This window comes from Macrobrachium rosenbergii, chromosome 12, assembly GCF_040412425.1.
Source record: "Macrobrachium rosenbergii isolate ZJJX-2024 chromosome 12, ASM4041242v1, whole genome shotgun sequence".
NCBI lineage: Eukaryota > Metazoa > Arthropoda > Malacostraca > Decapoda > Palaemonidae > Macrobrachium > Macrobrachium rosenbergii.
The window spans coordinates 18,238,278-18,263,000 of record NC_089752.1 but is presented as its reverse complement, the minus strand read 5'-3'; the positions used below and the strand labels follow the sequence as shown (position 1 = coordinate 18,263,000).

At 42.8% G+C, this 24,723-nt stretch overlaps 1 protein-coding gene across 3 annotated transcripts in view; it reads left to right on the top strand.

Moving 5' to 3' along the window:
- The first annotated feature begins 15,070 nt into the window (after window positions 1-15,070).
- LOC136844424 (zinc transporter ZIP1-like) overlaps window positions 15,071-24,723 on the top strand; it is a 30,628-nt gene continuing 20,975 nt past the window's right edge. The window contains exon 1 of one of the 3 annotated variants that reach the window (XM_067113617.1): window positions 15,071-15,193. The gene's annotated coding sequence lies outside the window, so the exon portion shown is untranslated. Of the gene's footprint in view, window positions 15,194-15,304; window positions 15,438-15,568; window positions 15,710-24,723 lie in introns of those variants that run through there. The other 2 variants (XM_067113614.1, XM_067113615.1) reach the window with 2 other exon arrangements.

Genomic DNA, 24,723 nt, shown 5'->3' with positions numbered 1-24,723 from the left:
ACACAAAACACATACAGACACAAGCATTAGGGACCGGACAAGGAATATGGCTTTGAATCACTACGAACCAGCATACTAGCTACCTGCAGCCTACTACTCAATTCTTCTTTTTTCCATCTGTTGGCCTCCCACTAGCCAACACTCACTGCTATCGTACTTTTATCCTCATCTGATGGGGCAATTCTTAGGGTTCAAAGAGGTTGCAACCTTGCCTGTTAAATCTTTTCATTTCAAAATTCACCCCCCAAAATCACTTCATGTATCATAACAAAGTTTTCATTAACCTACCCATCACACAGGCTGTATCAACATAGAGTTACGGGCTGCTCTAGGAGCAAGAGCCCGTGCTGGCACAAGGCCAGCTAAATCTAAAACAACAACAATGAAATAAATCAGTCATACCCAGGCCTGTCGTTTTGAACCTCACAACTGGTGACCTGAGGAGCGACAGGTAACCATGCGGGTTTGGCCCCGCCATTAACAGACTAAATACGGTTGCATTTACCTTCAGAGAGCCTTTAACAGACTCAAAACAGCGACACAGTCTAGGTCACTGAAAGCTCCTTCCTCGGAGGAACGCCATGCCATTAATGGACTAATAACGGCGTCCCTGCAAAGGTACGTTTGGCATTTCGAACGGTTTGGCCCTCGCCATTCACGACTCACGTTGACCATTCGAATTCTAACGCCATTAGCAGACTAAATACAATGCGTACTCGTGTTTTGGTGTGTGAAAGTAAAGATGTCAGAGTCTGAATTACAATCGCAATCCAAAAACACAGAAATCGTCTGCGTGCCCCATTCGCCCACAAAGCCAGATACGGTAAAGCTCCTCCCGTTTTCATGCCAGAACACAGCATCTTGGTCTCTGCGCACAGATGCTCACTTCTGCATGGTGCGCATCACAGATGAGAAGACCAAGGCAGACGTTACCATGACGACGCTACCTAAAGAGGTCTTCAGCAAGATCACCCCATGGCTTGACTCACAGCCAGACAAGGTCACGTACACAGCCTTGCGAGACAAGATGATACAAATATATTCCATGCCTGTCCCCAAGAGAGCACAGAGTGCTCTAAACCTATTGACCCAGCCCCTGGGGGAAACATCACCCAGGGATACCTGGGACGAACTGCGGAGTCTAGTAACACTGCTGGGTGTCAGCACAAATGGGCACAGGAAGGAAATCAGCCTGACAAGAGCCTTCTGCAGGAGGTGAGGGGCCAAATTACTGAAGTTGACGCCCTTCCCATGGACGAGCTGGTCGACGTTGCCCAGAAAATCCACAAAGCCACTAAGGCCTCCAAGCATGCTGCTGCCCTTGCAGCTGCCGCCCTCGCAGCCTGTAGCCTGACGTTGGAGGACGACAACCCAGAGAACACAAAAGCGAACTACAGGAGGAGAGCACCGCCAAGGAAGCAGAGGGCGTGGACAAACTCAGCGTGGTGCTATTTCCACAGAAGATTCAGCCCCAGTGTCAGGAACTGCAGAACCCCTTGTTCCTTTACAAAAAACAAGAAGGGCGGCCACAAGTAACAGCAGTGGCCACAAAATACAATGACTCACAACCAGCATGTTTCTTCATCAGAGACGATATATCAAAGCAGCACCTGCTGGTTGACATGGGTGCAATGCAGTCGGTGTTCCTGCCGTCAGAGGAGGACTACGCCCGGACAGCTGACTCCACGACCTCCCTGGTGAAGCAAACGGAACCCCATCCGCTGCTAAGGCGGGAACACCAAGGACCCAGACAATCTCCATCTGGGCCATGGTATCACTGGCTCTCTATCAATACAGAGGTCAAGTCCTCTCCCCAAGGCCACTCTGGAGACACAGACTCCTGGTCGACATCAGCAGGCAACGCCTCCTCAACACCAGAACCTGCCACTCCCAACCACTCTCCACCGGACCAGGGATGCCTGCCGTCTGCTTCACAGCCTCGAACAATTACACCACCCTCCTCCAGGAGTTCCAAGAGGTTTTTAAACCAGAGCTCCGCCAGTTGCCGGGGTATGGTGCCAAGCATGGCATCTACCACCACATCACTACAACAGGCCCCCCAGCTCATGCCAAGTTCCGACGCCTGCCCCCCCTAAAAAGTATAAGACTCCAAACAGGTCTTCGCCGAAATGGAACAGATGGGGGTCTGTATCAAAGCATCGAGCCAGTGGGCGTCTCCCCTGCATAAGGTAAAGAAGTCGGATGGTTCCTGGAGGCCCTGCGGAGACTACCGTCACCTGAACTTAGTCACCACACCAGACCATTACCCACTGCCGAACACGCAAGACTTAACAAGTGCCCTTCACGGGGCCAAGGTCTTCATGAAGATGGACTTGCTAAAATCATTTTGGGTTCCTGTGTATCCTGACGATGTCCCAAAGACAGCCATCATCATGCCGTTCGGGACGTACACCTTCTCCTACTCCACCTTCTGCCTCAGGAACTCGGGGGCCACATTCCAGCGCCTGATGGACACCATCCTTGGGACCTGTCCTTCTGCGTCTGTTACGTAAGGGACATCCTTATCTTCTCCAGGTTCCTTTGCCATGTCCACGCTGTCCTGAAGTGCCTGCAGGAGAACAGATTAGTCATCAGGTTCGACAAATGCACATTTGGTGCAGAAAAAATAGACTTCCTCAGGCACGAGATCTCCCCAGCAGGAGTACGCCCCATGGCCTCCAAGGTGAAAGCAATAAAAAAGTTCCCCACGCCGCAGACAATCAATTCCCTTCAAGAGTTCCTTGGCATGGTAAACTACTATCACCGATTCATCACAGGTATCGCCTGCATATGTATCCCCGACCGGAGTCCTGAAGGGCAAGCCAAAAACACTGACATGGGGCACTCCGCATCAGCAGGCATTCGAGGAGACAAGGACATCCCTCGCAATTGCCACCACTTAACACATCATAACCCCACCTTCCCTGAGACTCACCACCGATGCCAGCAACATCACTCACCCTTGGAGCAGTACTAGAGCAAGTAGTCAACGGCACCCTCCGGCCTCTAGCTTTCTTCAGTCACAAGTTGTCGCCGGCAGAGACCCGCTACAGCGCCTTTGACAGAGAGCTGTTCACAATCTTCCAGGCTGTGTGGCACTTCAAATACCTGCTGGATGGCACTCCATTCACCATCTTCACAGACCACAAGCCCCTGGTGCTCGCATTTACGAAGGCGGGGACAAGTGGTCAGCGAGGCAGCAGAGGCACTTTGCCGCCATCTCCGAGCTTGGTTGCATCATCACCTACATCCCTGGCAGGAAGAATCCAGTAGCCGACACCCTGCCAAGGGTGGAAATCAAGTCCCTGCACCTCGGCTCAGACTACGAAGACCTGGCAAAGGAGCAAGCAGCAGACCCGGAAACACCAGCCTACAGGACGGCACTGACAGCAGTCAAGTTGGAGGACGTGCCCTTGGGCGGTTCAGCTGCAAGGCTTCTCTGCAACACTAGCACCAACTGCCCCCACCTCCTTGTCCCCGCCTCGAGGAGGAAACAGACGTTCGACATCATTCACGGCCTCTCCCATCCATCAGGGCTTACAACAGCGTGCCTGATGACAGAAAATTTCGTGTGGCACGGCATCAGGAAGGACGCCTGCCAGTGGGCGAGGAGCTGTAACCCGTGCCAAACCAGCAAGGTCACCAGGCACACAGAATCAGGCATTGGTGATTTCCCTCAACCTTGTCGGCACTTCAGCCACATCCACATAGACAAAATCGGGCCTCTACCGCAGTCTGGGGGCGCTAGGTACCTCCTGATGATCATAGACCGCTCCATTCATTGGCCAGAGGCAACACCTATGGAGGAGGCATCAACAGCATCCTGCGCAGAAGCCCTCCTCTCCAGCTGGATCAGCCACTTCAGGGTGCCAGACAGCATTACTACGGACAGGGGCTCAGCATTCCTGTCAGAACTCTGGGTCTCCTTGGCATGCCTGATGGGTACGACACTTCACAGCACGATGGCTTACAACCCCACAGCAAACGGCATGGTAGAGAGGGCACACTGCTCACTGAAGGCAGCTCTAATGGCACGTTGCACCGACGAAAACTGGAGGGCCCAACTCCCCTGGGTCCTGCTGGGTCTCCACGCCGCACCGAGGGCAGATGGCAACACATCCCCCACAAAAAAAGTCTACGGGGAAACACTAGCTGTTCTGGAGGAATTCTTCCCACCGTCAGCCGACGGCACAGACACCCCTCCTCCCAAGGTTGAGGGAACTAGAACAGAAGTTTGCACCCTGCCAGAAGACCTTCACAGACAGAACCAACGCCTACAGCCCGGCTGGCCTGGATTCCTGCACCTACGTCTTCGTCAGGATAGACGCCTGTTGACTGCCCTTGACCAGGCCCTATAGGGGCTCTTACCGAGTCGTTGACAGGACCCCCAAGGCGTATCTCATCGACGTCCACGACCAGGAGGATTGGGTTTCCATCAAAAGGCTAAAACCAGCATTCCTTTTGGACAGCGAAATCCAGGAGGCAGGCAGACGTCCCAGGGTCCCCCCTCAAAACGCTCCCGCAGACATACCGCCGCCCCACCAGGGAGGGGCCGTGGGCACCCCAGAGGCCACGCTGTGGGAGATCCAGCAGTTGACGTTGCCCCCTGCCCACAGTTCTCGAAGAGAAGAAGTCGCCTCCTGCTCCCTCAGCACCTCCGTTATTAATGTTCATGTCATCCAATAATTATCTCTGTAATCATTGTCTTAGGGGGGGAGTACTTGTAAAGGCGTCAAATGCCTCTTCATGTCTGCATTAATCACTTCATGTATATTACCCATTGTTATTTCATATTTCTTATGTATCTCTCCATACGAAATATTGTCCAGCCTTTCCGCCGATGTATGTAACTACCATGTACATTTATTATAACGCAAATTATTCTCATTTATATGTCATCTGACAAACTCAAATTCTTGTCCAAATGCGTGACATGGGAATGCGCAAGTCGGTCACTTCCTTTCCGCCTTCACTCCTCAATGTGTACCTGGTTTTCGGGAAATAAGTCAGTCATACCCAGGCCTGTCTTCTTGAACCTCACAAGCCCCTAATTCCTCAAAATGCCCGTCACTCTTCATTATTCAAAATAGATAAGTAATGCTGGTGCCTAACACCTTATTTTGTGGATCTGGAAGCCCAGTCAGTATATCTGCATTATATTAAAGTGATTATATACTTAAAAAATCCAAGATGGTGGACCAATATGGCCACCATACTATGAAAATCCTCATCATTCATTTCAATTTATTTGACTCATGTAAACCTGGTGTCTAAATCGCCTTTTGGGAATCTGGAAATCCAACTAACTTCTCTGAATAAAAGTACACTAAAGTGATTAGATTTTTCAACATCTAAGATGGGGGACCAATAAGGCCACCAAACTTTGTGTGGTGATCACTGGTAAAATGTTGTCATAAATCCTTTATCATAAATTTCTGAAAAACCAGGTTTACAAATGTTCATTGTCGCTTTCTTCTTCTTGTAAAGCTTGATTGTGCGGATTCTCACAGTTCTCAACTTGACATGGTCCATAAGCAGTTTTGCGATTACAGTGGACCATCTGAAGGAGGCTTCCTGGTGCTGCAGTTTCTTGCTCATAACTGGCACAAACTGGCTGTCCTCCACTTTCCATCCCCAATCCATATGTCACTTTCGTTTCCAGTCCACACCATGATCTGGTAATACTCTAACGCTGATATTTTGTCGAGGACTTGGTGGGTGGGAGCCGTTCTGGGGTAACAAATGACTTGGCAAAGACAATTTTTTTTTATCAAAACATTGTAACGCACAGATGAAAGTGAATCAGCACTCTTGCCACCAAACAAAACTGCCATTGCCTTGCTCCCAAGGTCCTCTGTGCCACTGTTAGTTTGATTTGGGAGCAGAAATGCATTTGCACATGTCTGAATGGTTGATTCGCCATTAGCAAGTTTCTGCAACGCTGATTTTTCACCAACACTGAAAATGCGGGAGGTTGTCACATTCTGTGAACGAGTGGATAAAGAGCAACTGAGAACACATTTCACTACCGAGGACTTGTTTCATTTACTAATATTATACACCTTAGGAACTGTAGACTTGTCAGAACGAAAATAGAGGCCCTTATTGCTTACCTCAGCATAGTAGAGGAGAAGAATGAGCAAGTCTGTATCCTCTCCTGTCAAGGTTGTGGTCTGACATTGTGATGCCTCGGTTGCAGCCTTGACAATATCCAAGTCTGCATCTCCTACTGCAATAATTACAGAACAGCCCTTCTTCGTAGTTCTTCGGTCACAAGATCTATTAGCCTTGTTTATTGCAAGATCTGGTAAGGGAGTCTTCCCTTTTTCCATCAAACAGCGTCCGCATTGAAGTTGATGGTCGGGTGGGTCTTTTTTCCCCGCTGCTGATGGAAGGACCACTATAGTCATCAAAAACTATGGTTGCTTTTCCATAATGGTGTATGGTAAAGTCAGCATACATTTGTGCAATAGCACCATAGCTGTCACCCTTTTTCCATGGCAAGCGATGAGTCTGTAAGGTGTCAAAGAAACGAGCAGGTAAAAGTTACTGCTACTTTATTACATGTTGTATTGTATTAAGCCAACTCTTGTGTTGGCACGGCCTTCCTTGTTTGGCCCTGAGGGTGATCTGAAAATTTCAGAAGGTCATTTGTTATAGGAAATGTGAAAGAGATTTAGTAGTAGAGACAGTTGTGGATGGAGGAAGGATGATGGTTGTAGTGGGAGGGGGCCATCATGTCACGGATAGTAGTAGTTTGAAGACAAGGCCTTTGAAAGAAAAATAGAGAAACATTGCAGGTGGGGTTGTCCAACCCTTTAAACCCTAGAGTCCCTGCAGAGTATTCTTAGTGGTAGAGTAGTTTAGTTGGAATAAGACAGAGATGATGTGTATAGGGCTTACGGTGAGGGGATGGGATGAGTTGAGGAGGATGATGGTGGTAGTTATAGAGGCCATCTTGGTTTGTTTGTAGTGGTAGTATGAAAGTACATGTTAAGTGAGTTGGTACAAGCCACACCTGAACGCACTTAACATTACATTACTTAATCTCAGCTGAAAGTAGAAAGTGAGAAGTTTGAGTATTCTCATTGCATTGTTCTATCTTGGTGGTGGTAAATTTACTAGCAGCTGGGCATGTGTGTCGATGTCCTCGATCATTGCCTTTGCAAGTGTTGCTGCTATTTTAGCTGTGTCTGTGAGTTTACATCAGCTTGTACTTCTGCCTCTGAGCAGTGCTGTCTCTGCATTCTAGCAGGTAGTGTAGGAGAGAGGCTGCTGTGTTTCTTCCTCACAGTGCTCACATGGTCTGACACTGGGTTAACACTCCCAGCAGGCTCTGTATCCTAGCCTTAGTCTGTGAATACATACAGCTAGTTTTCTGGTGTGTGCCTGTTCATGGGGAGGCACTAGGTCGGTTGCCCATTTGTACCATCTGGCAGTGGGAGTGATCTGTCCATGCCCGTAGGTCTTCCAGCATGTTTGCTTTCATGAGTGGTTTTATGGCATTTTTTATCTGTTGTAGTGCAGATTGTATGTGGATCTGCACTCTGTCAATGTACCCTTGTGCCTGGCTAGTTCATCCGCTTTATCATTGCCTGGAATTCCTTATGTGACTCGGTATCCAGTTCATAGTGACTGGTCTTCCTCTTTTCGCTTTGTGCTGGTAGAGCAGTGACTTGATCCCAGCCAGCAAGGCCTTGTTCTCTTTAATTCTAATTTGTTGCAAGGCCTGCATGGAGGATTTGAGTCAGTGTGGATGATGACGGTCCTTCCTCATTCTCCAGAGACAGCAGTGCCTGTCTTATCGCTACTAATTCTGTCTGCATTGTTGAGGCACAGTTTGATGTTCTCCAGCATGCTTGGAAATTGTTTGAATATACTGCTGCTCCAGTAGTTTTATTTTCTGATCCACAGTGCCGTCGGTGTAGTATGTTTGGGCCCCAGGATTTCAGTGTTCTGATAGACTCGTAGGCTGCTGCTCTTAGTTCCTCTCTTGAGCAGTCTTCTTTTGCTCTGGGAAGGTGTGTAATGAATTTTGCATAATCCTTTTCCAGGCGGGATATGTTGCACATCCTGCGCTGTGTCTGGTCTCATGTTCAGCATTGCCTCTGCCATATCTAACCTCTTGATGTTGTCACTTTGTCTTTTCCATAGGAGTTCGGGCCCGAATCTCTGGATGTTTATTTTAGTTCTCCCTTTGTTCTGGTCTTGAGATTGAGTCTCTCTCTGAGAGGAAGATTTTTGCCATTGTACTGGCATTTCTCTGTACAATCCTATCTTCTACTTTTTGGCATGTTAGTCTCAAGCCTGAGGTTGCACAGTCTTGTCCACATGGGTGCCCCAAGCATGAGTCTCATTGCCTTGTTCTATTACTTCCAGAGTTTCCTTTGTGCCTCTGTTAGCTTTACCAGGCGGGGGCAGCATAGTCTATCAATGATCTGGTGCAGGCTATATATACGTTTTCTGTACATGTTCATTTGCACCATCCTTCAAAGATGACATATATCTCATTGCTGCTGTTCTTGCTTCTGCTCTTTCCTTCAGGTATTTGATTTCGTTCTTGAAGGTTAGTTGCTGGTCAGGATGATTCCCAGATACATGTACTTGTCCACCACTCTGGCAGTTCAGCTCCTATTGTGAGTGGTTGAGTGGTCTGTGTGCTTTTACTGCCATGGCCTTTGTCTTATTTATATTGATTTTGAGGCCTAGTTCCTCCGACTTTTGCTGATTTCATTGAGGCTCTTGCATTCTAGGCACTTTGACAGGTCCTCTTAGCACTATGCACACATCGCCGTAGGCGATATGAAGATTTTCGCCTTGGGAAGCTGCAGTGAGGCTAGTTCTCCATGAGAATATTGAATAGAGAGGACTTAGGTATTCCTCCCTGGTGTGCCATTTTCCAAGTCATGGAAGGTGGATATCACCCTTGGGAATTTGACTCGCCTGTCTTCTTAGCACATAGTTTTTTGTCCAGGCTAGAAGGTGTCCTTTGACTCCTTCTTCATCAGTGAGTGGAGTACTGCTGCTGGACTGTCTAGCTCGAAGGCTTTTTCAAAGTCTATGAAGACTACTACAGCCTTTCCTTGATTTATGTAGCTGAGGACATCTGTTAGACACTCTGTAGTTCCAACTCCTGTTGGTATGCATATAGCTGCTTGTGTAGAGGACCAATTTTGTATGTTATCCTGTTGAGCACCATTTTCTCTCCAGTTTTTCCATGCAGGAGACTAGTGCTATGGGTCTCGGGTTGTCTGGATCTTTAGGTTTTGGAATAGGCTTTGTGTCTTGTTGCTCCAAGTTCTGCGGTCTTGTGTGCTCTGCATGTGTTTTTGTTCATGATCCAGGAAGCGTTTTCTCCCGGGGCAGGACCCATGTTACTTATCATTGTGTATGTTATCCTGTCTGCTCCTGGTGCTGTATCTTTTGCCAGTTTTTATACTGCCTTAGTTCTTCTACTGTGGGGGTGTCCGTGTCATCTGGGTGAAGCAAGCCTAACTTCTTCCCATCTGATCGGGTGCAAGCTGATCCTGTCGTCTTCTGGTTTTCAGGAGAGAGATTATCTGATTTTGCCCTGTTAGCAAAGGACATTAGTCTCTCTGCTTCTTCTAGAGGTTGAGGTGAGTTGCTATCGCTGACTTCTTTTTCCGCTACTCTGTTCAGCCATTTCCATAGTTCTGAGAGGGATGTGTGCTCTGATAGTTTAGCACACCATTCCAGCCATTTTTCAATTCTTATTTCCTGGAGCCTCTGATGGACGTCATTTTGACTGTTTGTAGCAACTCTGTTTTCAGCTGTTGCTCTTCTTCTGTAGATCTTTTGTCACTCTGTTTAATAGGGTTTTCAGCTGTCTTACCTCTTGGCAGTAGTACCAGGGGTCTTTGTAGCTGTAGTTCCTCTGAGCTGTCTTTATTGGCATTGCTTTATTTGCTGCATTATGTATGGCGTCAACTAGGTCTTTTTCTAGTTGGTCTATATCCTCTGGGGCGTGTACTGTGCTGCCCATTCTTCAAGTGCTAGTCTGAAAATAACCCAGTTTGCCAAGTCTTGATTCCATCTTGGTGGAGGTGGCGGTATTGAGGTAGTTGTTGCATTTCCAATTCTGTCATTGTTGCAAAGTGGTCACTGATCAATGTGGGATGCAACTTTGCCATCTTGTAAGGTGCCTGATTGTCGTTGTGGCAAATGTTAGATCTAATCTGCCTCCTCTTATATGTGTGGATTGCCCTGTGTTGAGCAGTGCGACTCCTCAAATTCCTCCAGAGAGTAAGCTACGTGTTCCCTGCCTGGTTAGTGATTGTCGGGAAGATAGGGATGATGTGCGTTAAGTCCCACATATTATTGTAGGGTGTCAGTTGCATAGCAAGAGCTGCGTCAGTTGTAGTTCTCCTGGGCTTTCTATTTATTTTCTGTAGAGATTGTATATGTCTAGTCTCTGGTTTTGCAGAGTTATTCTAATTGCCATGCTCCACATTCTCTCCCAGGGGATCGGATTGTGTACTCTTACTGCTGGGATTGTATTCTTGATGAGAATAGCCAGTCCCCTGTCGGTGCCTATGTCTGAGTTGTGTCTGGAGTTGCATAGGCATTATACCCAGCTATTCTAAACTTGGTTCCTGTTTTTAGACGGGGTTTCTGAAGTAGGATGATGTCTACATTTTCTGTTTGCAGACTGCAATAAGTGTAGCTGTTTTAGGCCTCACTCCATCAGCATTCCAGTTAATTATCTTCAGCATTGTTGTACGTTAGGGAGAAGCGCCTGGGGTCTCTTGGTGCAAAAGTGATGGAGTTATCATCTACCGTATTTGATGAAGATGATGAATGAGGAGAGGGGGGAGGTTTTGGGGTTTAGTGGATGAGGAAGGTGTAGGATCATGGGGGAGGTGGTAGGTTGGGATGAGGGTGTTGGGGAGGGATTTGTTGCAGCAAGGCGGGGCTGTCTCCTGCATAGCCAGTAGAGGAGGGGGACTTGGAATTACCCTGAGAAGGCTTTTTTATAGTTCTATCCCTGTTTTGATGGCTTCTATGTCCATGCCATTCTGATGATGCTGGTGGAGAAGTTTGTGTTTCTCCTTTAGCTCGGCCGTTTTGAGCCACATTGTTCGGCAGAGGTTTGGTGCTTGCCATGTGTATTTGTAGCTGGTCTGGACGGTGTTCTTTTCCCTGTTTCGGCTGAAATCTCTTCTGGACTCTTCCAGTTCTGCCCTCGTAAGACAGAACCTTTTACGGGGCTGGGGTTTGGGGAGGTTTCTTCCCTTGATCTACTTCTTTGCCCTTCTGGTTTCCTTTGGAAGAGCAGTCTTTACTATAGCCAGTCTTGCTGGGCAACCCCAGGCCATAGCGGTATGTTTGAGGTGGCAATTTGAGCACCTGGGTGTGGTTGATTCTCCAGCTTTATGTTTGTTTATGCACTCTTCAGTCGGGTGCCTCTTGTTGCATACTGCACATATCTCTACCTGAGATATGCATTGAGCCTTGTGATGCCCAAATTTCTTGACATTTGTAGCATCTGAGAGGTTCAGGGTAGTAGGTTTTGTGGTATATTTTCCAAAATTCCCAGGTCTATTTTTCTCTGAATTTTTCCTACGAAAGTTACCAGGATTGTTTTCTGCCAGGCTGCCTTGCTTATTTTTTCATTCTTTCCGAAGCAGTTACATATTCCAGTTCTTTTATTGGCTTTCATGTAGTTCAAAATGGGCAGCTGACAACAACTGCTTTTTTTATTCTGTCTTCTTCTTTTTAGTTCTTTTAGGTTGATGGCCGAGGTGTTCCTTAGGATGGATAAGGCCTTTTGATCTCTTGTTGAGATTGTCCAGTGTCCCGCTTTATTGGGTCTTGCCAGCATTTTTAGGTTTTTATTCTTTCTTTCGAAGTCCGCTTTACAGCTCTGTAAGCCTCAGTGGGGTTACTTGCAAGGACCCTCAAAGTACAAGTTGGTTTTGGCTGGTTCTCATTCCTTGCTTGGTTGGTTCTAGTTGATGTTGTTGGGTTGGTTCCTCGTGTTCTGATCGTGATTCTTTTACCTTGCCTTTTTGTTCTTTTAGACTGTGCTATTTGCCAGTCTTGGTTTCCATCTTCGTCCTGTTCATTAGCTCTTTTCTCGTCCTCCTTCAGTTCCGGTTCCGGTTTCATGGTGGTGGGGTTCGTTTGGGTATCCATTTCCAGAGTCATTCCAAGTCGTAAGAAGGGGGGAGGGAGAGACAGACAGTGTGACTGGTCGGGTTGTCCAACCTTTAAGCCCTAAGGCCCCAGACAAAGTTATACTTGGGTAGAAATATGAGTTAAAAAGAACCTGAAATTCAAATGTTGTTATAATTATGAGGATGGGGAGGCTCTATCTATCCTATCAGTAGTTATGTACTGACTGCAGCAGTTGCAGCTGGGATTCCCTTACTGCTCTTGGAGCACTAAGACGACCCAGCAGTCAAGTCCTACAGTCAGGGGCTTTGAGGGTAATCAAACTCTTACACCAGTTTATTTTCAAAACTTACTCTTTTCTCCGTCGTATTCCTAACGGTCCTGTGCCACTTGCCACAGACGGCGAGAGTGGAAGATTTTGACTCTTTATTCCTGCTTCAACTGGAGTTTTAAGACCACAACGGCTACCAGACGTTCCACAGGAGAGTCTAGTTAGTAGAAAAGTTAGTGTGTCAGTAATTTTATTCTTTCTTATAGAAAGAGCTGTAAGCCAGCCAAATATATAGGTTGAGCCTTCTGCAGAAGGCTCTGAAGACGCCCTTCAGCGGCGTGCACGGCAGGAGCAGCAGCAGGGCAGCCCTTACAAGCAGTCAGCAGGGCAAGAGCAGTGCAGCGACAGCAGGCAGGTCCTGGGATGACAGCAGGCAGCAACAGCAGCAGCAGCAGCAGGTCAGCAGCAGTGGCAGCAGCAGAAGCAGGCAAGTCCTCAGGAAGCAGCAGAGCAGGAAGGTCTGGGAGGTGTTCTCTCAGTGGGAGCTGAGAGAGCACAGCGACGGCTTTATTACAGATCCAGGCAGCTTATATTGCGGCCGACTGACGCCGGGCCGCGAGAGACAATGGAATTGACTGTGACCTGAGGTCGAAACAATAAACAATAATATGCAGTGAACGAGTACAAATTACAATACAAAACATACAGAGCTACAATATGGATACAGTCTTGATGCCTGTGAATGAAGAAACATGTGATACACAATGTGTGACATTTGTATAAATACGCATAAAGTAAAAATGATTAAAATGCGTGACCTGGCACGTTTTAGGCGTGACTAATTGAGCTTGAAGAAAATGGGAAGTCACCAAAGAAAACAAGCTCAGCGGAGACTTAATTAATGGCGCCGCCGAAACACTATCCTGGCGCCGATGTGGTGACTCTACAAGTCCGTGAGCCACCATCATCAAGTACATAAAGTTCAGTAGATGAAATAAAATCCACAACAGCTTCCTTTGACTTCTTCCTTGAATATTCAGCAATTACATGAGCTAGTTGGGGCTTGTTAGCTTTACGGAAAATTTCTTTGGCTTCAAATAGAGCTGTAGGGAATGGGCTGAGCTCATAACTCATAACATCTTCCAGTGAAAGTTCTCGGGTTTTTGACAGAACCAGAATCCTTTGAAACAGCAAAGCCGGATCAATAGTTCGGCCTTGCCCAAATTCAATGGTGAATTCATCTGTGAGGGTTACTCAAAGATGGGTCTGGAGAAAACGTCATGCATGTGGAAAGTTTTTCCTTTATCTTTTTCAGGTTTGAGTGATCTCGTTTTATCCTTGCTTCTGTTGATTCTCGATGTTGTTCACTTGTAGTGTAGTATAGGTCACTGAATTCCTGCATGGCACTAGTGTACTCAGATGTGATGGGTAAGGACATGTCCATAATGCACGCATTTCTTCGGTCATTCCGCTTCCATGAGTTAAGCCTCCTCTACTCTATAGAGACCTCATCAGTGTCTGCTCAGTCACAAGATCAGAGCTAATCCTAACCAGCATTGGTTGCTGCAGCGGATCACATGAAAACCCCCAGAAAATTTGTCATATACATCTAAGCAGCAAATATTGTCAGGCAATCTGTTACTGCACTCAAGCGCAACATCCAAGATCCTGTGCGATCTGCTCTGATCATCGTTCTTGCAGTTTGAAGCACTTTCTGATAGTCATTAGTAAATAGTGTCGTTAAATGAATAAAAAATTCGAAAGTAAAGATCATTTATGAATAAAGTTGGTAAATGTTGATGAAAAGTCACAAAAGCAAAATGTATCTCAATTTTCACAATTATGTCACCACATCACATTTCTAACAAGCAAAATAGATTCCAAGACCACCAAAATATAGGCTTAGACAGCAAAATTACTCCTCTTGGATGGATGATTAAGTAGCAATGGGTATTTTGGCGATTATGGGGGCTAATCGACACCATCTTGGAAATAAGACCTTTTGCATGGTCAGATTGTGGTAGACTTTGATATGTTATTAAGCACACCTGATACTACAATAACAGTTGAGAAACCTTTTGTAGCAGTTTTTTGGGGGGTAAGGTGCTTTGTCTTCATAAACGCAGCGACTACAAGTAAGTAGCTTTGTAACGCATGCTTTCATATGGAAACTGCGAAGCACCTCCTGCTGCTGCCTGCTTGAATGAAGCCTGACCGACCTTCGGATTAAAGGCAATCCGATCACCTGTGGTTTCCCTATGTTTTAATTTAATTTCATAACTTCAGTAAATATTCTGCCTTCAGGCAATTTCCACTTTCATCTACATTGTTAAGATTTCACACCTCCATAATTTTGTTTCATTTTCTTCCCCACCATGAATTATTTTGCTTTCACGTGTGTGACAGATTCCTCTCAAAACTCAAAAGTTCGTTCGTTAATTACGTACCTTCACAAACGTTCCATCTTTATTACATTCAAATGACGACAATTTTCATCTTTGTCAGCTTACCATAATTTCCTAAAATGCTTGCAATCTTATTTGTTCCCTTAAATAAGATTAGCATCATTATACACAGGAAATGTATGTTGCACATATTTTTTTCCAAATATATTTTCAAACAATAGTAATGTTTTTGTATTATATGATGCACGTTGCTGACCTTGGATCTTTATTCTACACGAAAAGTAGGAGGGCATGGCGATGTAAACAAACTATCAGCACAATGTTTATATAACATAACGACCCTGGAGGACGTTTCTTGTGTTCCTGTACCACCAAAAGTGAGGTATTTATTTAACACTGACATAATTTACTTTTTAAAGGTTTATATTTGCATGTCGTCGATATTAGATAAGCTTATGTTGAATTATTGTGTTATTGGATTGGGTTGATAAGTATACCGTTCTACGTAAGCATGAATAGACATCAGTAATTTAGGTTAGGTTGACAAATAATCACAAGATTCCCATTGGTAACAAAGTGCTCGCTCGAAGCCAATGCCTCTCATTTAGTGGAGCACTGTCATAGTAGTAAGTATAGGGAATGTGTCTTCTGTATGCCAATCTTTAACATTAATCAGTAATTAGCCCTAATTGTTGTTCCTAAAAGTCGTACACTACAGAGCGGAACAGTGGCAACGACCAACTTATCTAGGCTGACTGTGCGACAGTGCGAGCTTAGTTAGTCTTGGGTTAAATTACTGTGGAACACGTGCGTAGTGCTCCACTGCCAATACTAAGGGTATTGTTGTTTAACGTGTTGTCAAGCATTACCGACACCATTTCTGTAATTTTTTTTCATCGTAAGTTGGATCAACTCTGTCAATTTAGGCATAGGACTATCCTACTAGCATTAGGCTGTATTCAATAACATGTGCTTAAATGAGTCACTTTGGATTTTCATAGGAGAGTAGGTCTGTGAGGGGTAAGACCTTGAGTTATTAATTGGCTAAGAGATGTGGCTTGGTATTGTAGCAAGGTTCTGGGAAATTTATAAATCTCAGGTTTTTGCAGGCAGTGTTCTGGTACATTTTCCTTAAAATGTAGTCATTTTCCTTCTGTCCTTTTTTAGGTATTTTATTAAACTGTTACTTGATATTGGAGTTTTTCTGCTGTGATCTTAATTCTTCTTAATGTGATTAGTACAAAATTCATGTTCATATATATTGCAAATTTCTGCTACCAAGATATTCACCATCTTTTGTAGGTTATATGTTTTACCATTCATTCCAATGGGGCTGGTACTGAACACGGCACTCATGGGAATGGTGCTGGTTAACTATTTAAGTAGAACGTTACTGCAAAAGAAACGAAAATAAAAAATGTTTAAGGCACATTAAAACATAGGAAAATTATATTTTTTAAGTCCAAAATGTGAAAGTGGTTTTACATAAAATTTTGCCCTTATTCTATAGTTATGCATATTGTAAAACTTGTCCCACTTTTCCTACCTTCCTAACTTTCCTAACACAGTTGCTGCTATTGGGCCTATTAATCATTGTAAGTATAACAAAGAAATTATAATTTGTTGTAGCTGAAGGTTATACTTTATATGTGGTAAGTTAATTTCTTGCAGAACACATGAACTCTATATTTTTCCAAACATATTTTGTTTTTACGAATTTTTTTTTCATTACGGTGTGAATTGCAAGTTTTGTGTTAACTAACCCCCTGACATCCTTCAGTTGGGGGCTGCCACTGGGAAAGCAAGAGTTTTGGGTGAGGGAAAAACCAAAAATGAGTAAGTTGCACCAACAGCAATTTGCAGGAAGGCATAAATCATAAGAGAAGCAGTTGGAAAAAATATGCAGGTCATGTGTGTAATCAATAATCAAAAGAAACGTGTATATAAAGCATAAAGATATAGAAAGGGGGTAGTTTTGAGAACAACAGGAGAAGGCTATAACACTGCCTCAGAGCAGTCCATGTTTCTAATGTTCATTGTTACAGAGGGAGAGAGAGAGAGATATATGTAAGCCCCCCCCCCCATCCTGGTCAGGTCACGGTGCCTAAAGTCAAGTTAGGAAGAAAAGGTCTGGTTATGTCAGGACACAGCATTCTAGGAAATGTTTGGTATTTTTTACGGTGGAACCTGTGGCCATCGTTCTCAGCTGGTTTCTAGCAAGGATAATTACAGAGATACATTGTAAGCTAACCTAACCATATGTAGGGTACTGTGTCCTTCCTGAATTAGATATTTAACACCCCCTCCCCAGTTGGACTCCTTGTAAATAACCTGATCTGAAGAAACTTAAATTAATGTTAAATATTCATATGCAAATGCATCTTAACATTTGCCAACATATCATAACCAAGGACCAAGTCCTGCTTGGCTGAACCCCTTCACCCCCATGTACCTAACTTGCTATGAAGCTCTGTAATTTAAAGAGTGGAATACAGGTATAAATTCTGATATAATTTTCCCTAACCTAATCTAGAATACCTGATATAGTAATACCTCGACCATTCATGAGGTTATTTCAAGAATCTGTCACAGATCAGGAGGAATCATGAATATTTGGTACAAGTCACTAAAAATGCTTATTTTCAGAGTTTAAACCCTAAATATGACCCAATTTGTACTCTCAAAGCATTTTAATTTCACTTAAAAGTTAGCTTAGTACATTAGTACATTACCCTTAAAAAAAAGAAATAAATTGTTAGTGTAAAAATAGAGTATGTACAGTATCGTCTAATGGGTACTTGCCACACTAGCACATTTACAGTACAGTATACTAATGTTACCCCTTTACTAATTGATTGGCTGCTGTTTTCTTTTACACACAGTAAGGTAAAGCTAGGTAACGAATGGGACTGTAAACTTAATGACTGACGTTTTGTAATTGCCATGAAGGTAATTTACGTAAACATCGTGTGTCACAGAAGTCATATAACAAAGGTACAATTCAATCAAATAAAGAAAACATTTATGTACTGTATGGAGATCTGTGAAAAATTCACAGATGCAAATTAGTTAGGTTCCAATGAAAATTTCATGAATCTAGAAATGTAAATGTATAAGGTATGACTGTACATGGCTTGCCATAGTTGATTAAAGTTGGTTTTGTGTACCCTGAGAGTTTGAATTATTTAGTGGGGTATCTTAGAAGTAAACTCATCTCTGTTACTTTGCTTATGTATAAAATTTATAGTGAGGATAGACTGTAATTCAACCATATGATGTAATTTTACTTGAAATATAGTTTTTTGTTCTACATGTTAAGCACGACCCATGGTATGGGTAGTGCTGAATGTAATGCAGTTTACTCTTTTTATTTATGTAGGTCTTGGTGTAACTTTTGACTCACACCTAACTTTTGAGAAACATCTAACAAAAGTTTCAGCAAATAGTGCACGAAAGTTACACGTTCATGAGGCCTCATATTTATAACTGATAAAATCAGTGCAACGTGTTTTAGGTCGTTTGTGCTTACTTTACTGGAATACTGGTCTCCAGTGTGGATGTCTGCTTCAGCCAGAGATTTATCTCTTTGAGATAGAGTGGTTCATAGTGGTAGGTTTCTGTTACCTAATAGTAGCAGTTATGACTCGGACTATTGACAGATGGTCTCTTGTCTTGTCACTTTTTCGTAAGTTGTATTTCAACAGAGATCTTTCACATTCACAATTGATCCCAGATCCTCTTTACCTGCTGCTGATAGCAACCAGGTTCACTGAACAGCAGCACCAGCATGTAGTAAATGTGCTCCGTTGTCGAACTTCTCAGTTCCAGAGGTCCTTTATTCCTCATACCATCGAACTGTGGAACAGCCTTCCAGAGGATGTTGTGCAATTGGAACTTCAGAAGTTCAAGCAAAGATGCAATTCGTTACTGTTCTTGCATTTTAATACATTTTTATCAATTTATTAATTTGTTAATGTATTTTTTCTTTTTTAATAAGTGGGATCTCTTCTTCGATGTATTTCCCTTTATCTCCTCTTACTTCTTCCTAATGAACACCATATTCTTTGGAAGCTTGAATTTCAAGTCAGTGGCCCCATTGGGCTTGTTCGATATGAATAGGTTTCGTCTTTTGAATAATAATAATAATAAAAATAATAATAGTAATAATGCAGGTCAGCCTTTATGTTATGATAGGCTTATGGTAAGTAAGTCTAGGTAGTAGACCCTAGTGTCATTTTATGGTAAGAAATATTGCAAAATATTTGATAAATTTTTATGCAGTTGTCCAACTAACTTTTAAACAGCCTGCAAGAAAACAAATGACTTTTGGTTTTGTGTTATACTCTGAAATGGTCTTGTCCAACTATTGTATACTGCAAATATCATACCTCATATTTCCATGTATACTGTGTAGACATTTTGAACTTGATGGGCAATTAATATGACCTGTTTATTATTCTTTTAAAGCATATGTCATATTTATCATCCCTTCTTGAGCTGTGCCATTTCCTGCCTTCATGTTTCTTTCCTGTGTCTTTGGTTTATTCAGGTGATGAGTGAGAAATTTGCAGTGACAATCATGAAGAACTCATTCAACACTATAATTGTTTATCTGGATTGGTTGATATTGCTTCTTCCTCAGTTCCATAGAGTGCTGATAATAGGTCATTAACGGCACCTAGTATAAAATAGGTAGATGATAATGTTTCTCTCGTGCATATAGACTTCACCCCAGTGAGTAATAATTTTTTGTTCACATTAATGATAAAGAGGGGCAATATGATCTACTTTGTTTGCATTTCCTATAGATACGCAGATGATGCCATACGTCAGAAAGTTTATCATTAAAAATACAAATGTACACAGTAAAAATTACATAGTTGTGTTTTTGTGGGTACATTGTGCAAGAGTACATGTCAAATACTAAGTCATAATATTTGTACTTTGTAGTAACCAGTTCCATTTAGTTTGAGACTCTGTTTGTTTTTGTTGTATGGTAACTTAAAACAGTTTTGTATTATATATAAATTATACATTATATATATATATATATATATATATATATATATATATATATATATATATATATATATATATATATATATATACATATATATATATATATATATGTGTGTGTCAATAATAATGTATTTGATTTTAAATCACGAAAAAGTAAAAACATGATGAATATATGAACAAAGATTACAGCAGGAAGAAAAGTGGAACAATGAGATGCTGGTACTTTCGTCTATTACCGTGACCTTGTCTTGGCAATAAGACTAAAGTACTCAGCGCTCTCATTTACCTTCCTTCATGGCCGTACCAGCTTATCGGTTAATGCCAAAGTTTAGTGTTACAATGGCAGCCAGCAACATCGCGTTAACCAGATTTTCGGCACCAATCTCATTGTGCGGCGCCCATTAAAGTGCGATTTTGGCACCAACCTCCAGTTAACAGCGCCAATATCTGCTTAACGATGCCGATATCCAGTTAACGGCGCTGTTAGGTAGTTTCGCACTTCATCACGATTTTGTTGGTGGCACCTGCCAGGGACAGAACCCCGCCGTTGCGCTTCCTTCTGATGAGAATAGACTCGAAGACAATACTTGCTGTCTGGTGCTGAAGTGCAGTAAGACTACACATTGAGCACCAATTCTATTTTTCTTCTAGAATCATATAGGTACCCTGTCCTTAAAAGTGCGGGGAGAGGAGAGAGACTTGCAATAAAGTGAACCCTATCTCAGCTTTTTTACTGCCTCCCGACTTAATTTTCCAGGCCTGTTTTATGGAGTTACGTTTCTCACTCATCTTGAAAAGGTCCAGTATATCCTGACAGTTTGATCTTGCAGTTCTAACTCTGATCAATGATAACAGAGTGGTCGTACTCTTCCTCGCTCTTTTGACCAGAGGTAGCCCAGGTGTGCAGAACTCAGTCAGTTCAGGAGACTTTCACTCAGATTCTCCCTTTAATCAGTAGGTCTTCATCATGGGGGACCTGATAGGTTTTGGCAAGTCAGATTTCAGACAAATCACAATTTTGAAAGTAAATTGTATTTTTCCTAACTATACTAAACCTGATGTCCTTTACATTACATATTATGCCCGCCTCATGCCACTCCTCAATCTGAACCTGACCTGAAAGGCAAACTGGAACGTTTGCATCTGGGCAGGCGGGTATTCCTACCTACTCATGCAGTTACTGCCCCAACCACCTTGCTCAAGAGTTTAACGGGCCGTTTCCAGCCTATGCTGAAAGTAATTCCTAATGTGAAGGACTCAGGTTTGTATAGTTGGGAAAATACAATTTACTTTCAAAAATTGTGATTTTGAGATTGTTTATGTGGCAGGAATGGAGGATGGTTGATTAACAAAAAAAGTGCATAATTCAGAATTCCTAGGAGGGAAAAGAGGAACACCTAGAAAGTACTGGGTAAGCAGAGGAAAGTGTTATTGAAAAGATAGTACCTTAAAACCCCAGAAGTGCGGAATGCATGCAAGATAGAGGTGGAAGGTATAGACGAATTTATTTCTTAGCATTACAGTACCTGGAATGGTATCGCAGGGTGAGGTGTAGAAATACATATTAGAGGTAAAAAGGCTAACATAGGTGAAAAGATAGACCAGTATATTTTCAGATGGTTTGGCCATGCAAAGAGAATGGAAGGTGGTACGTTGATGATGAGTATATAATTTGAAGTGATGTGAGGTAGGCCTTGAAATTTTAATGGCTGTATTGTATGGTGGAGATATTTAAAGGGAAGGAGTTTGATATCTAGAACACAGAGTGTGTGCAAGATAGATATAAATGGCAGTGTATGTAGGGGTTTATATTGTGCTGTGGATGAGCCTTATTTGTGGTTTATAGTGTGCCTACTGTTTTGGGAAATTTTCTGTGAAAAAAATATATATATATATATATATATACTGTATATACAGGCAGTCCCCAGTTTACGACGGGCGTTCCATTCTGATGCTGCATCGTAAGCTGAAAATCATCATAACCCAAAATACAGGCAGTCCCCTGGTTGCTGTATGAGTCCATTTCCTTACATTCTGAGGTTATGATGCTTTCAAATATATTCATCAATTATTTCCCCGGTTTACATGCATGTTTCAGGGTTACAACATCCAGCGGATAAATATGGTTCCAAGTTGGCAGAATAATGAAATGGAGGTTTTTATGAAAACTCAGTAAGATGCAGTTTACTTTGTTTTCAAACATTAAAAGTAAGAGTTTTCTTAGGATTTTTTGACGACTTTTGACAATATTTGGAGGCTAGTATGGCGATTTTCAGCTTATGATGCGCCATAGGAGCAGAACCCCCGTCTTAAACCAGGGACTGCCTGCATTGTCAAAACTTGTAAGAAAAACCCCTTTCATCCTTTTGTTGTACTGAGCTCACAGTTAACCTGCATTTTATTGAGTTTTTTCATAAAAACCTCAGATTTACCATTCTTCGTTTTGCGCCACCATTTCTTCCGTTGGATCAGCGTGCCATCGCCGAAACTGGAAAATACAGTAAAGGGGTATGGTCATGTGGTTTGCAGAGGTGAGGATGCTCTGGTTAAGGAAGTGCATGATATGGCTGTGGAGGGGAGAAGAAGCAGAGGTAGGCTAAGGATTCGGTTGGTGTATTAGTGACAAAACTATCCAGTAACCATTTCAACTTTATTGATTTGAACACTTCGAAGAAAAACTAGTCCAGCAGCACATCAAAGACAGATTTTATCAGTGATCGGGACTAAATCACTACTTATTCGCTTGAATGTCACCATGGCTTATCAGATTATTTTTCTCCCCCACGATGATGATTTCAGTTTTATTCTAATATATTGTTAGTTGCATAAATGCCATCCATTCTGTAACATTGATATGAACATTATTTAGTATCTCATTTGTATCCTGATATTGGTATGGAGAGATAAAATTAGATGTCATCTGCAAATATCTTGAACTTTACTCAGTGTTTCTACAGTACATTTGACAATCCAAAGTACGGTTGTCAAATGCACTTCTTAATGTTTCATAAGATGAGGATGAGATACCAGGCTGTACAAGGTACTTTCTGTTATGCAGTTGTCTTTAAAATAATCAAAGGCTTCATCAACAATTCCAGTTGTTTGTAGAATAGAATAGAATTAAGGCCAAGCGCTTTGACCTATGAGGTCATTAGCGCTGAAACAAAAATTAACGTAAAAACGTTTGAAAGATGCAACAGGAGAAAAACCGCGTAGTTGCACTATGAACCAGTCGTTAGGAGAGGGTAGAAAGTAAGATGAAAGAAAGGATATGAATGGAGGTACAGTAAAATGAATGAAAGGGGATGTAGCAAGGGGCTGAAGGGATGCTGCAAAGAACCTTAAGTAATGCCTACAGTGCACCTCATGAGGTTCACTAATGGCGCTACCCCCCTACAGGACCAATCGATTGTGAATCATATCAAAAGCACATTAAGACTGGTTAAGACCAGGATACCACTGTAAGAGCCTGACGCCGTCTCTTCCAAACGTGTGTGTGCGTGTGTTCGTCGTCCATCGGAATGGACAAGACAACAAGAGCATCTCGTTTTCTTTCTCTAAAGGAACGCGATTTCAACCATACAATATTTCCGTCTGTTTCTCCCTAACCATTGTTGTCTCGATTTATGTGCAATCACCATTACTTGCATTGCCATGCAAGTATCCTAACCATGGACTCATAATGTTCCAACGAATCTTCTGTATCAAACTGTATGTATGTTTATGTATGTTTCTGTTTGTGAAGACGCCAAACGTCTCTCCATTTCACATATGTTATGGTACTGCGTTGTATTCGTTAATCTGTCTCGAATCTCATGCAATTAGCCATATGTAGAATTTCCTGGCCTTTCCATTGATGTACGTCTTAACACCGTACGTTTATTATGTCTCAATATCGCCGTCTGTTTGTCTGCCGACAAACACAGATGTCTGAATCTTTTATCTCTGTTTTGCTCTGTCTGTATATAGATGCTACGTTGCAGGTCTGCACACGTCATAATCTCTCCGCAGATTCTGTACATTTACCCCACCAAATCACTTTCATGCATCATCATAATAAAGTTTTCATCCATCCCACCATCTCATAGACTCATCATCAACATAGAGTTACGGGCTGCTCTAGGAGCAAGAGCCCGTGTTGGCACAAGGCCAGCTAAATCTAAAACAACAACAACAATGTACATTTATCGGGCTGCTCGAGGAGCAAGAGCCCGTGCTGGCACAAGGCCAGCTAAATCTAAAACAACAACTGTACATTTAATCTCAGTAAGGAACTACCAATAAGCCAGTATGTCACTCAATACCCAGTCCTTACACCACGTACCCCAATCATAAACTCCAATAGATCATTTACAAAAGACTGTGAAGCAGCCCTTGTAGAACGTAGTTGCATGTAAGCATTTACCCTCCTGAGGTGAATAATTAATTATTTAATAATCCCATTTTCCAGCATTTTGGACTTGATTGGTAGGTTTGAAGCAATTGTCGCTTTTTCAGATATTGGCATCAAATCAATTGCAGTTTGTTTTCTTTGACTTTTCAGTAATATGGAAAGCGTTACCTTTATTTACACTGTCAGATCTTGATAGTCTTATTCTGGTATCAGGTTCAGTACTAATCTAATTCGGTTTCAGTAATAGTGACAATTATGTTTTCATTTTTTGTCTAAAAGTTAGAGAAAACTTTCATATCAGCCAGTTATTTTTTTTATCACTGAATCCATTAAGGAGCCTGTTTCCTTTAACATTACCAGCCAGCTGTCTGGAATTCCCTGTAATTTATCAAATCTGTTGTCCCTTCATGGATTTCTGACTCAGCATTTGGTTTTCCTCGTTCTTATCAGGTAGGTAACGGTTCTTTACTATTCTGTATTCTTTCCTCACAGTTTCATTC